The sequence below is a fragment of the Mus caroli genome, chromosome 7 (assembly GCF_900094665.2).
Source record: "Mus caroli chromosome 7, CAROLI_EIJ_v1.1, whole genome shotgun sequence".
Classification (NCBI taxonomy): Eukaryota; Metazoa; Chordata; class Mammalia; order Rodentia; family Muridae; genus Mus; species Mus caroli.
The window spans coordinates 70,492,432-70,507,238 of NC_034576.1; the positions used below are offsets into that span (position 1 = coordinate 70,492,432).

The 14,807-nt window shown below is 48.5% G+C and overlaps 2 long non-coding RNA genes across 2 annotated transcripts in view; one reads left to right on the forward strand and one right to left on the reverse strand.

The window, feature by feature from the left end:
• LOC110298446 overlaps positions 1–9,797 on the forward strand; it is a 26,871-nt gene extending 17,074 nt beyond the window's left edge. Inside the window, exons 3-5 of the long non-coding RNA XR_002378371.2 lie at positions 3,131–3,213; positions 8,852–8,928; positions 9,356–9,797. This is a non-coding gene — a long non-coding RNA (uncharacterized LOC110298446). The remainder of the gene's footprint in view (positions 1–3,130; positions 3,214–8,851; positions 8,929–9,355) is intronic.
• The window catches only part of LOC110298447, an 18,491-nt gene extending 4,478 nt beyond the window's left edge, over positions 1–14,013 (reverse strand). The window contains exon 1 of the long non-coding RNA XR_002378372.1: positions 13,882–14,013. This is a non-coding gene — a long non-coding RNA (uncharacterized LOC110298447). The remainder of the gene's footprint in view (positions 1–13,881) is intronic.
• Positions 14,014–14,807: the final 794 nt, after the last annotated feature.

The window sequence follows — 14,807 nt, forward strand, 5'->3', positions numbered from 1 at the left end:
CTGCTGATTCCCTGTAAGAACTCAACATGCAACGATTATGGGCAAAGTCCAGAGAAACGACTTCAAGACAATTTTTTTTGTATAAAAATTAACTCTAAAACAAAGCGTAATCACTGTATCGGTGTTTCTGCCATTTGTTTTTTTTCCCCATCGAAATTTATAATATATTAATTTTGGCAGATTGTGTAACTTCTGTATTCTGAAGTCAGAGCACTCCTGACTGATGTAGGCTCCATCTCCAAGCCGGAGAGCAACAAGCAGGACACGAGGCAATCTTCATGGCTGTCTGTTCACTGGTTAGCCTGAACCTTAAGGCCCGGTGGACCTTCCTACCAAAATCCAATTAGACAGGATTCTCCAGAGAAAACAGAACCAGTAGAATGTGAATAATTAATTGATTGCAAGGATTGGATAATGTATTTATGGAAGCTGAGGAGTCCACAAGGCCATAAGCAAACTGGAGACTCAAGCCGGCTACTGGTGCGGGTTCCGTCAGGAAAACCAGTGAGGCTAAGCTTCGGCCTGGCTCCAATCAGGGGGTGACGGCTGGGTGATGAGCTAGCTCCCTCTTGCTCAGGTCAAGTCACCAGTGCACTGGTTTGGCAACCCAACAGCATTGTCCCAGTGTCTGCCACACAATTCTAGTTCCCTGGGATGTTAACAAAGGCAAGTTGCTACCAAAAGTTCCAGTGTCAAATAAATCTGGAATTTCCTGGGTGAGGCTGTTAAACAAAAGCCTTTTCCCGTAGGACTTTCTCAGAGCCTCGAGGTCACACAAAAGAGGGTGATGCTTTGCGAAGCTTTTCCAAACTTACCATGTTGCTCAGTGTTTCGATGCTGCAATAAAATAACGGAAAGAAACGACTTAAGGAAGGGAGGATTCTCTCTGGCTCCTGGACCCAGTTTTAACTCACAGTTGGATGGCTCTGTTGTTTGGGGGCCCATCACAAAGCAGGGAACAGTAGAAGACAATGGATCTCTTTGTAGTATCCGGGAAGCAGAGAGAAACACAGAGAGCCACTCTCAGAAGGTATGTCCCCAGCACCCCACTTCCTCCAGCAGGCCCAGTTTCTGCAGTCTACCATTTCCTTATGAGTTATTAAAACTCTGAGTCTATGCACAGATGAAACCACCCAGTAGGTCACAGCCCTCGGGCTCTGCTTGTCTCTGAGCCCTTTGCAGACACACCCAGGAGTGAGAGCTACAAATCTCATAGGTGCGTATCAGTCTAATCAAGTTGACCAGACTAACCATCACACTCATGTGACACAATTCCTTGTTCAACCTTCAGTAACCCCGCTCCAGATACTGGCCTTGTGGCTTTATCAAGAACTTCTGAGCAGAGAATGTTTTTAGCCTGATTTTGTACCTAGCCCCCAGCTTGGGACTGTAAAATGCACGGGGTCAAGTGATGTTTGAAGGTCTGTTAAAAGCAATGACAAACCACAGATGAAAACGAAACAGAAAGACGGTGAGGCTATAAAATCAAGTGTGAGCAAGACTAGCTGGAGTCTGTCTACCACAGCACATTCGGCCACTGCCTCTGAGGTCCAAAAGATGCCAAACGGACTTTGGGGACCTCAGACTGGAACCTGGGCTTTCACCATGCCAGATGCTCCAGTGAGCAGAAGAGAGGCTCATTTCTCCTAAGAGACAGGGTGAATGCTATGCCCGCCGTGTCCTATCCCTTGCTCCTCCGCCATGCAGGTGCAGGTGCTTTCGAGGCTCCCATTGGCAATGGTACTTCTGTCTGCTTCATCAGCTCTGAGAGCAGCCCACAGGCCCTCTAGAGTTGAAGTCTGTGAGTGCGAATGCTAATCACCAACTTGACAGACTTTAGAAGCTCAGGGAAGACCAGCGGGTGAGAATGCCCGAGGGGATTGTCTTGATTACATCAGCTGTAGAAAGACCCGCTCACGGTGGTAGACTACTCCTTGGGTATGCATCCCAGACTGTATAGAAAGGAGAGAGTGGAGTCAGGGAGATAGCTCAGTGGTGAAGGTGCTTCCCACACACGTGTGCAGATCTGAGTCCGGATCCCTAGAAAGCTTTGTAAATACCTGGCCTGCCTGTAATCCCAGCCTTAGAAGGTGGATGCAAAGGATGCTCAGAGGAGCCTTATCTGGGAGCTGTTGATTTGACTGAGAGCCCTGCCTCAATGAATAAGAAGACGATTCCCTGGCATCAACCTTGGGTCTCCACACCTGTGCATGTAGACCCACACATAAGCAAGCACACAAAATACGTGCACACACATGCAACTGGAAGACCTAAGCACCATCATCCATGACTCCCTTCTGATTCCAGACTCCAGATGCAATGTGAAGCTCCTGAAGTCAGGACTATCTCACCACAGAGGACTATACCCTCAACCAGTGAGCAGAAGTAAGCCCTTTGACCTTCAGGCTGAATGTTTATCCCAGCAACAGAAAAAAAAAGAGCTAAGACGGAGTTTCTCTCTCTCTCTCTCTCTCTCTCTCTCTCTCTCTCTCTCTCTCTCTCTCTCTCTCTCTCTCTCTCTCTCTCTCTCTCTCTCTCTCTCTCTCTCTCTCTCTCTCTCTTCTTATCTGGAACCCTAGGTAGTTCTCTGGGATGGAGTTTGCAGTGGCAATGTTTAAATGGCCTGCCGTGGTGACTTGACCATACCTCAGCTTCTTACCGCCCCTGTGCCCTTCCTCAGCCCCCTGTCAGTGACTTCAGAGATTACACAAACTACTAGGATCAGGGGCTCTGGCTCTGGGATGATTAAGGCCCCATTAGTGTCTTCTGTGGACTCTCCTATCTTGACTCCATCCCGGATGTGCTAAGCCTGGGAAAACCCTCTACATCTTTTCTCTGAGGTCTCACACAGGAAACTACAGTTCTTTAGTAACTTCTCTTTGTGTCTCTATCATTCACTCATTTGGACTTAGGGGAGATGGTGAGGTGTCCTGCTATTCTGCCAGGTACCATGTTTGTGGGTGTGCATGTGTACATGCATGTGTGTGTGTGTGTGTGTGTGTACATGTATCTCAGGTGAATGAGCTAGGCTTGGAACTTGCCTCCATGAAGTTTCCAGTCTATTAGGAGAGACACACACAGCACATCACCACCACACGGAACAACTTGTGAGAATATTCTGTGTTCTCAGGTTGCACTCAGCCACCCCCAGTCTCCAAGTTCCTGCTCTGCCAGTGAGCTTCCCTCCTCAAGGAGAATCTGTAATGGAAGCTGGTAAGTAGCCCCAGGGGCTGTGAAGAACAGCAGGAGGGTTTCTCCAGTCAGAGGAGTGAGAGCCACCTCCACCCCAACTGGATTCTGTGAGGAGGGAAAAAGAACTAGATGGGTGTGGAGGTAGAGCAAGGAAGAGAGACTCAGCCAGTGGGGAAGAAAGAGAGATGCAGGCAGCCCAAACAGCCTAGGCAAAGGCTTGGCAGATGGATGGAGAAATTGCTCTTTCAATGCCAGAATCTGATAGGTTATGGAAAGAGAGGTGAGGAGACAGGCCCTCCTCCTAACCCACAGAAATGTGGTCCTTAAGTAGAGATGCATGGATCCCCAAGGAGCACCCATGTCCCCCGTGCAGGTCAGCCCTCCACCACCTTTCCTATATGGTTCGACAACTCTGCTGTTGTTTGACGCGACCCCCCAGCCTCTGAAGTTCAGTTAGCTCACAAGGCTTACTTTGGGCAGACATGCTAAGCTGCCCTCCCCAGGAAAGGATACAACACTAACAACATTAACAGTGAGACCTGCCCTCTTCTCCTCTCTGCCACAGCAATGGTCATGAGGGTGCAATTCTGTCAGGAGCATCAAGATGACCCTAGCTAACTCTCAGTCATCTCGTGACATAAGGCAGATAGATATAAAAGCGTGCTGTTTGCATCCATTGAGAGTTGAGGGGTTCTGTTGTACTGTGGTCCAGCCCATTCCGCAGGATAAACCTACTAAAGCTGCTTCAGGAAAGCCACACAGAAGCAGGACTGCTGCCTGGTTAGCTACACTCCCTGCAGGGCCCCACACTCCCTGCTGGGACCCATACTCCCTGCTGGGACCCTCAGAGTTCCTTTGACTCCTAGCCTCTGTCACTTCCTACAGAGGCGCTGGGTCGCGCTCCTGCTGTTTTCATCTAGAAAAATAGCATTGACTGTATTCGCTGTGAAAATTACATAGGTTAATTCATGGAAGAAGCTTGGAAAGTTGCCAGGCACGGAGTAAGTGCTCAATAAATATTAGCTTTATTATTAATATTTCTCCAAAAACAAACAACAGTTGGGTGCCGCAGGTGGCCTGGATCCCTCCTTAGGAAACATATTACCCAGAGAAAAGTCCCCCCTGCACCTGCCTTGAGGGAGAAGGGTATTGTGTCAAGGGACTGCAAGCGAACGTACCTCCTGGAGGCACCGGGGAGCCACATTAACGTGAGCAGCTTTCTTTCACTTACTCCTATGTTTGTTAAAGGACTAATTTAGAGAAAATGACCTCTCCTTCCATAAAACAAGGGGGCACATAGAATGATCTGTGACAGCCATACTGGCTGGAGATGAGGTGGCCACAGAATGTGTGTCCCAGCTACAGGGGCAGCTGGAGCCCTCCCCGGTGCTGATGTCCTGTTAGATTTCAGCGGTGTATTTTTAAAAAGTAGGAGATGCTGATTTTTTTAAAGAGTTATTTATTCATGTATTTTATGCATATGAGTGCTCTGTTTTCTACACACCAGAAGAAGGCATCGGATCCCATTACAGATGGATGGGAGCCACCATGTGGTCCTAGGGAACTGAACTCAGAACCTCTGAAAGAGCAGTCAGTGCTCTTAACACCTGAGCCATTTCTCCAGCCTGAGATGCTGGAGCGATTTTTAAGTGATTTGTTTTAAGATACTCTTTAGGGCACCTGATCATATCTTCTAGACAAGACATGACCCTGTCTTAGTTAGGGTTTTACTGCTGTGAACAGATACCATGACCAATCTTATAAAAGACAACATTTAATTGGGACTGGCTTATAGATTCAGAGGTTCAGTCCATCATCATCAAGGCAGGAACATGGCAGCATCCAGGTAGGAATGGTACAGGCGGAGCTGAGAGTTCTACATCTTCATCTGAAGGCTGCTAGTGGAAGACTGACTTCCAAGCAGCTAAGATGAGGGTCTTAAAGCCCACGCCTACAGTGAAACACCTACTCTAACAAGGCCACACCTCCAAATATGCCACTCTCTGGGCCAAGCCTTTTCAAACCATGCAGACCCTCACACGTGTAAACTTTCAGCAGCTATTGCTACCTGCAGAAGACTGAGCCTGCTAACATTCCATTATGGATATGGAGGGGACCATAAGATCCCATCCCTCCATGAGGAACCAATGGCTGGTGTGGGTGGGTGGGCAGGGGGGGGATCATAATAGAGTGTTCTTGTGCCAAAAATAATCACACACACCCATGCTCACAAAAACAACTCTAATTAAACAAAGTGTGTCAAAACTCCCTGAAGCAGGAGGAATTTGTTAGAAAGAAGAGGGAGGAGTGGGAGAAAGAAATGGAGGGTGTTTCTTTTTAAAATAAGGGCCTGGGAAGATGGCCCAGCTAGTAAAGTGTTTGCTTTAAAAACATATGGGCCTTAATTTGATCTCTAATACACACAGCTTTAAAAAAAAATGGCCGGGCGTGGTAGCACACACCTTTATCCCAGCACTTGGGAGGCAGAGGCAGGCAGATTTCTGAGTTTGAGGCTAGCCTGCTCTACAGAGTGAGTTCCAGGACAGCCAGGACTACACGGAGAAACCCTGTCTTGAAAAACCAAAAAAAAAAAAAAGTAAATAATAATAATAATAAAAATAAAAAAATAAAAATGGGGGCCGTAGAGATGGTTCAGCAGTTAAGAGCACTGGCTGCTCTTTCAGAGGTCCTGAGTTCAATTCCCAGCAACTACATCATGGTCACAACCATCTGTAATGAGATCTGGCACCCTCTTCTGGCATCAGGCGTACAAGCAAACAGAACACTCAGATAGATAGATAGATAGATAGATAGATAGATAGATAGATAGATAGATAGATAGACAGACTGACAGACAGACAAATCTTTTTTTTTAAAATTTTAGGCTTAGGCTTAGCAGTGGTATAGCTGTCACTCCAGCTCTGGGGCGGGGATATTGGCAGATACCGGGACTTCCTGTTTATTTATTCTAGCTGGATTAGCGAGATCACTTGACAGACCCTGCCTCAGAAACCACAGTGGGGAGCAATTGAGGCAGACTCCTGACATCAACCTCTGGCCTTCACATGTGCACACTCAAACAGAACAAATTTAACCAAGGGCTGGAGAGATGACTCAGAGGTTAAGAGCAATCCATGCTCTTCAGGGAGACTCAAGTTCAAATCCCAGCACCTATACCAAGCAGCTCACAGCCACCTGTAACCACAGTTCCAAAGGAATCCAACAATCTCGTTGGCTCTCCGGGCATACATGCACACATGCAGCAAGCACACACTCACACATATAAATAGATTATAAATATTTAAAAATTAGCTGATATGTAATTGTGCTGTGTATCTATGGGGTACAATTTGATGTATTGACACGAATTTACATCCTATGCTCATCCAACCAAACTAGTTAGCACCTGTCACCTCACACATTTGTGATATGTGCACTCAAAAACTTCTCTCCTAGGTATTTTGAAATGTACAATAAAAAGCGAGCCGTGGGTAGTACATATCTGTCATCTCAGCACTTAGGAGGCTGAGGCAGGAGAATTGCTGCATGTTTGAGGACACCCTATGTTGCTCTGCAAGTGTCTTTATAATATGGGCGATGCATTAGTGACAGTCTGGTTTGCCTACCACAGGACCCAACACTGAATTCACACCTTGCTCGTTGTCTCTATTGCATCTTTGCACCTGTTTCTCCTCACACCCCTCCCCCTAGCAGGGACCTTTGGGAAACCGGCTACAGCTCTAACATTTATCGCCTTTCCACAGACACCCCCTTCTAATTCTAAGGAGTTAGAATCCGTTCTTCTGCCTGCTTTCACCAGTGGCCACATCAGCCACTGGTAGACGGCCCTTCAGCTCTTGTTTTGTTGTTGTTACTATTTATTTGGTTATTTAGTTAGTTCATTTTTTAAAGTCTTACTATGTAGCCAAGGGTGGTCTTGAGTTCATGATTCTCCTGCCTCTGTCTCCTGAATGCTGGGGTCACAGGTGTGTTCCTCATGCTTCCATCCTTGAAGATTTTCCTATCTCCGCTCTCTGCAGGGTTCCTTTCAGGCTCCCACTTTTCTCCGTGAGTTAGGAAGATGTGTTCCCCTTTCTCTTCTGCTAACCTGAGTCAGGGGATCCCATGAACTCATCGGTCAGAGCAGAACGGCGGGGGGGGGGGGCTTCAAAACCGTCCCCAGTAACTCTGGAGTTGACACCAGGCAGAGCTGTAAAAGCAGAGGTTCTCAACCCAAGGACTCTGACCCCACGGGGTTTGCATATCAGCTCTCCTGCATATCAGGTGTTTATGCCGAGATTCAGAACAGTAGCAGAATCACAGTTACGAAGTAGCAACAAAATAATTTTGTGGTTGGGGTCACCATAACCTGAGGAACTGTATTAGAGGGTCAAGGCATTAGGAAGGTTGAGAAAAAACTGCTTTAAATTTTTTTTCCCTCTCCCGTGAGTCAGCCTCTTATCTGTACTGTAGGTCGACTAGCCAAGACCCTATTCAGAGAGTCACGTGTGGCCCAATCCATCAGCATTCCCTAATCCCTGTGATCTCTCAGGGAGGATCCACATACCAGCAGCCAGCACCATAGACTCATGTCCACAAATATCTCAAACCTCTGATAGCAGCCGAATAGGGAAAGTGACTCTGAAGGACGAGATTTTAAACAACTCCACACGACGGTGTGTGAACACTTCACAGGCCTGCCAGGGTTTCTGGCTGCCTCTGTCTTTCCACCTGGCTTTCGCCAAATGGAACTGGCAGACATCCCCCCTTCTCCAACCCGCCCCCCAATTCCAGTCTCAATCCTGGTCTAATTTCTTGCATGTGGTCTGAGTACTTAGCCGCACACGAATACAAGGGAACGAGTTGGTTTTTAATAACATGGGAGAGGCAGGAGGCTTCTCCGGGTAATGAGACGCCGACAGCCTAGCGCTCTGGAAAAACAGAACCTTAACCAGAGATTCTTCCCCTCTGACTCGGGCTCATTAATATAGAAAACACTTCCTGCCACATGAAATGATGAAGCTTTGTAATATGCACGTAACAGCACAGAACAAATTAATGTAGTTCAGGTGGAGTGACGGAGGCCATGGGCAAAGCTCTTGCCAGCAGGTAAGGTATCTCTGGGACTGGGAACACTTGGGCTCTAACAGTCCATGATGAAGACTTGCACCAAGGCATGGGGGATCAATCATTTCTTAATGGGTTCCTGAAAGAACCCTTTTGAGCAATAGGCAGTGTAGAGGGACAGGCAAGCATTTGTCCACGTGTGGTTGCCAATTTCTGTGGCACCCGGCAGGGCTTCAGCCAACAGAGGATGGGAAGCCCAGCCCACTCCGGGCACCTTTGCTTTCTTACAGAAGTTGCGCCTGTAACCCAGGCATCCTCCGGGATAAGCACCGGCTGTACCAAGACTGGTCTTGGTCACATGGGTTGACTCAGTGTCTCTTCCCATAAGTTGATGCCTTGGCCTATTTGAGATTTGGAATGTGGCCTTGACTGGGGGTCTGGGGAGAGGCAAGCGGGTCTTGGCCATCTTGCTTGGTCTTCACAATAGTCTTATTGTGGAGGGCTGGTATTTCACCCATTTTTTTAAAAATGAGGGTAAAATTCAGGTTGCAGGAGTAATCACTAATGGTAAAGAGTGCAACCATTTCTACAGGGGAGGAAACGAAGACCCCTGCCAGGCAATGACTGGAAAGGCGGAGCTCTCCTCCTGGACAACCCTGGTAGTCTGAGGTAGGCTGGCTCACTCACCTTTGTGTTCCCAGAACTAGAAATGAATAGTTGCTCAATAAACAATAACTGAGTGGATGAAATCTAGAGTGACTGACAGAACACCCCATCCCTTCAGTTGAAGGAGCCCATCCCTTCAGTTTCATAACATTCCTGGTGGAGGTGAACCTCCTTCCCGTTTCTCGGGGCTTGTCTCGACCCTGACAATCAAGCCTGTGACTCAGAGCAAATTTGAGAAGCGTGCCTCACACAGAGGACCTGTTAAGACACGGGTGTCTCTTTCCTGTAGGCATGTCTGTGGGGCATTTTCTTGATTAAGGGTTTAGCTCACCGGCTCAGTGCTTCCTCTGGGCAGGTGGTCCGGGGTCATATAAAAAAGTCAGCCGAGCAAGCCAGCTCAGCGTTCCTCCTTCTCTGCTTCTGTTTCTAGCTCTAGGTTCCTGCCTTGAGTTCCTGCCTGACTTTATGTGGTGATGGACTGTAAGATGTAAAATGAAATGAGCCCTTTCAGCCCCATGCTGCTTTTGGTCTGTGTTTTATCACAGCAATGGAAACTGAGCTAAGACACCCACTGTGGCTTCTCCGTAAACTCTGTCCACCCCTGAGAGTACCCTCTATCAGACTTTCCACGGGGAAGCCACTGTCAGCTGCCCTCATTGTGTGTCTGTGGCCAAGTCACTTCTCTGAGTCTAATTCTGTCATCTGTTTTTTTAAAAAAGAGACAATAATAAGGCTCATTGTGTGACTGGACCAGACCAAGTCTGTGTAAAGATGGTCTGATGATGCTGTCATTAGAGTGTAACTGCTGACAGTGTCTTCCATGGTGTGTACATAAGCATTCACACTGTACTAGGCTCTCTTTGTGTGTTTAAAATGGGATACATACATATTTTTTTAAAATAAAAGACCTCAAGTAGATACTGCAATGAATAATAAAGACCAATTTCTTAAAAAAAAAAATCTATTCATTGTTGTTGTTGTTGTTGTTGTTGTTGTTGTTCTTCTTCTTCTTCTTCTTCTTCTTCTTCTTCTCCTTCTCCTCCTTCTTCTCCTTTCTCTCCTCTCTCCTCCTCCTCCTCCTCCACCTCCCCCTCCTCCTCCTCCTTCTCCATCTTCATTATCATCAGCAGCACCATCAGGTTCACTTCTGCCATGGCCTGAGGCAAAAGACTTAGTTCTTTCCCTCCACCAGGGATCAAACTCAGGTGGTTAAGATTTCAGGGCAAGTCCTTTCAGCTGAGCCGCCCTCTCCCAGGCTATGAAGATGTCTTTGTGAGGGAAAGCATGCCCCCCAGGGGCTCTGTGCAGCTCTGGGAGGGACAGGGAGGGTCCTGTGGTGGAGGAGGCAGAGAAGTCAAATCTTCCTGTTCATAGAAGTGTGGCAAGATCCCAGCCACTGGGAGTTAAACTGGGGCTCCCCCAATGAATCCACATCACCCTCAAGGCAGCCCACTGTGGGGACTCCAGATGCCTGGGTACTGGTACGAACTTCCTCATTTCTAAAGTTTCTGGTGACCTCCATCTTTATTTCCATTTACCCACCCACTGCTTTTAAGTTTTCCCTGTTGGCTGTCAGCAGGGTCCATGGTAACATGGTCCTATGGGCACATTTTTCTCCTGGGTCATTCATTTTTACTCCCAAATACTTAAGCCACGTTTAGTGTCCCATTCCTACCTTCTCAAGCAAGGGTCCTCTGGATGCCTACAGCAGGACTCCCAGGAAGTTCCTGGGTCACTAGATATTTCCCACGTTGCCTGTATGCTAAGAGTTGGCCAGGTGACTTGGCCCCTCTCAGGCAGGCCAACTGTGAGAAGACAACACAGACCGTGTACGCCATTTGCTAAGCTTGTTCCTGTAACTAGGTGCAATCTGTCATTCAGCTGAGTGAAGTTTAAGCAGGAAAAGTTCCCAGCAACGTCACAACATAGTGATCATCCATAAATGATATATAAAAGATGATTTTAAACTCCAAATAAGTGATTTCTATACTGATTCCACCTCGAGTAGACTATCCCATAAGAATGCATTTATTAATAGACTGTGAGGTATCATCTACCACACATCTTAGCTCACGCAGCCCTGCTACCCAGGATTGGGCATGACCACATGCATCTCCACATGGGAGGAAGCTGGCAAGGATGGACCTGGGATACCAGGGTAGGTCAGCCTGACCATACCATCCCTACAGAGTCTTTAATCTAAGCCCCAGAGTCTCTATTTTCCAAACTGTGGGCATGCCTTGTGGTTCATTCAAAGACAACCACAAGTGGCTACTGATGGGCCAAGTCAGGATGGCTTCATGATCAACACCATGGCCTTCAGCATGCACACTGGCTGGCTTCAATCCCCCAAGGAGACTTGCCCACTAGTGATCTGTGGGTGTCCTGCCTCGTACACGCAGGAAATTCTGGACAGCCCTATATCCAGAATGTAACTATTTTTGCCCTTGGACTTGAGACCAAGTGTGAGAGGTCAGTCCCTCTTGGAGAAGGCAGGAGTGCCTTCTATGACCGTCCATCAACAAACTCAGAGCAGGCTCTCGCTCTCTGTCCTGGGCAGATTATTTGTAATATGCACAATAGAGACTCTGCCTGAGGTCTGATTGGTACAGATCTAAACATCTCTCCTGTCATCCACCTCTGCCTCCAGACTCTTCTCTCAGCCGCATGCTACACTCTCTGGGATTCTACATTTGACCTTCCTTTGGGTTCTGAATGCTCCTGTAACAAATAGCCAGACAGTGAATTGACCTACGCCCTGCCTAGCCTCTCTGCCAAAGTGTCAGCATTGTGTTGAGATGTGTTTTCTCTAGAGGGGGTTGGCTGGCATGCCCTACACAGGGAGACACCAGAGAATGACTCACCAGCCCACCAGCACCAACCTTTCAAGCCTCAGGAGTCTCTTGAGCTGGTGGCTAAGTGATTGACAGATGAAAATCAGCCGTGACAGGGATGTTTTCAGCAGGGGCAGTAGATGCTAGGATACAGGGCTTTTCCTGTTGGCATGCAGATTAAGTACCTGCCAGTACATCACTAGGTACATGGCTCTGGCTTTAGCCAGCTGATTTCACTGGACACCAGGAATCTCAGGTAAAAGATCCAAAAGGCAGTGACAAGCCAGGATCTGTCACTGCAGCAGCATCTGGATACATTGGCAACATCTGTGGGAGCAGGGAACAGTGCTCAGGGGTGCTGGAACCAGCTGCTCTCTCCTAGTATCTCTGACTAGGTCTTCCTTCAGCTTGACTTCCTTTGTTTCCTGCCCAGTTTTTAAAGCCTCTTCTGCCTTCTTGTCAGTTCCAAACTGTCCCTTTCTGCCCTGCTAGCCAGAACCAGTTCCTACTAAGAGTCTCTGCCTTGTAGAGATGCTTAATTGTTTGATAGTACATCTGGACATAGAGAACCCTCCCATTTTGCTTCCTCAAGAAGAAGGGCTATGCTCATTTGCATAGTAAACCTATATGGAGTACCTACAGGCTGTGTGCCATGGCAGACCTAGTGTCAGGACATGTAGCTGACTAGGAAAAACATGTCTCTGTCCTTGGGAACTAAAAGAAGGCCAACATCAAACAACTAATTATGGAATTAATTCTTCAGTGGGTCCTCCCATCAGCACTGGGTGACGCCAAACTATAGGTAAATATTTGAATCCCACAGAGGATACAAAGGAAACATGGAAACCAGAGAAACCGCTCATGTCTCCCTTCCAAAGTCATTGGTTCAGCTGGCAATATAGCCGTGAGCTTATGTAGCTAAGAAACCATCCCACACAAGTTCCCACACCAGAGGGACACGGGGATCATTAGCGTCCAATTCGGGGGATCAGGGAAGTCTTTGTGGGGGATTTATTCACGGCCTTGATGGTGGATCACAAAGAGCTCAGCAATGAAGAAAGAAAGCCTCCTTGTAAAATTAGCCACCTAAAGTTCCGCCACCCACCAAGGCCCACAGTTTAGTGCTGCCATGAGTCCTCTGAACAGCCACAGGACAAGATACACTTATACACGCTGTTGACTCCCTGCTGCGTCCATTTAACAGTGTGTCGTGGATATTTGCCCCCTGACAATTATTCCTAGTCTACGTCCCATTTAAGCAGCCAAAGACGATTCCATTACATGGGCATACAGTAAACTAATCAAATCCCTATTAATGAACATTTAGGGTTTGGGTTAAGGGTATACACACTCTGGAACCCCAAGGCCTGAGCCTGAATCCAGTTAGTGACCTGGCTGGGTGGTAAGAGGAAAGCTGTGCTTTCTGAAGGCATGGTCCTTCCCTGTAGCAGAGGTACCTGCAGATGGTAATGATGTGGGATATTCAGAACAGTGGTTAGCACCCAGGGGGCGCTCAATCAAGGCTCGGGTTGGACAGGCTATAAGCACGCTGCCATCCTGACCAAAGTGTTGGTTTGCTCCTCTCTGTTTCATTACTCAAAACACCCAAAGTGCACACAGTCAAAAAGCACATACACATAAAACCATGAGCGCAATCATTTAGTCACCACTGTGATTGGTAAGAGGTAGTGAATGAGGAGAGTCTCTGCCTCCTTCCTGGAACCATCAGGACCCTCCCAAGTTATCCACAAACCATCCAGTGAGGTTTCTTGATTTGCCTTCTGGGTGGCATTCTGGAATCTAAAGCAAGAGGAACATTCATAACAAGTCAAGTCAGACGCTTTCACTACGGTTTCAAGGAGGGGAAGCTAGAGTTGAGGCCATGTTTGAAAATATAGGTCAAATCTTGGTTTCTGTGGTTACTGAACACTGTCAGCCACTGTGACTCCCTCCGTGTGGGTGATGCCAAGGTTCAGAGGCCTGACAGCCCTGTCTAGCTCCTCTACAAGTGTCACCTCTCTCGCCCCTCCCCAAGGTCTGAGGCTTCTCTCAGCCCTACTGACCCCCAGGCCCCGAAGGTCCTGAGCTTGGGCAACACCCAGGAGTAAGCTACTGCAGGTACCCTGCTCTTCATGCCTGGGGTTGGGGGCGGGGCGCTGGGACTGCTGTTGCTGAGGTTCAGGATGTCTCCATACCCCTGCAGTTCTACCCACTCGTCTGTTGCTGCATGTGGGGACTGCGGGGGAGCAGGGAGGAGGCCATGTGGGGAGGGAACAATGTAGTGGGTTGTTTAGCTGACTGTCAGCCTCGTTCTGGGATCTTCCTTTCCACGCCCCTTGGCCTAACCGCCACAGGCACAGCTCACAGAGGCAAGAGCCCCCTTATTTGGTCTTGGAAAGAAAGGGGAAAGGTTATCCTCGGATGCCTGCGGCGTTGGGTCATCAGCCCGCAGTTGCTGGCCCGCACCCGCGGGTGCAGTTTAGTCTCCCGCCGGCAGGTGGCGGCACCGCGCAGGGCCTGGGGAGATGGCCAGCTGGTAAACAACCCGCAGGATCCAATGCCCTAGGGTGGGGACCCGCCCGGATGGGGGTGGGCGCCTTATGAGTCCGCACGTGGACAGTGATGCGGAGGGAGAAGCTAAGCTTAAGAGGAAGGGAATGGGGAGGAAAGAGCCCAATACCTTGTTTGTGGGAGAGTCAAGCTTCCCGAATTGCTCTGGCTGTAGGGTGTGACTTTGCCTTGATGGATTTCACGTGAGCGGCTGGAGAGTGCGCTGTGCCAGGCGGGAATCTGTTTCAGAGTCACCCACGCGGGTGCAGGGGACTCGAATCTCTGGATCGAGTCAGTAAGGCACCGTGTGGGGCTCTGCACCAGCTGGGAGATTCGCTTTCTTGCCCATCCTTTTTCCTCTCAATCTCCTCTCTACCCCCACCCCCACCCCCGCCTCCTCCTTGCTCTTACTGCCTCTCCGTGAGCCTGGGGGTGTGAAGCGACCCACTTTCCTCCTTGTGGCCCGAAGAGAAGGGAGGCGGAGTTTTTAAGTTCGAA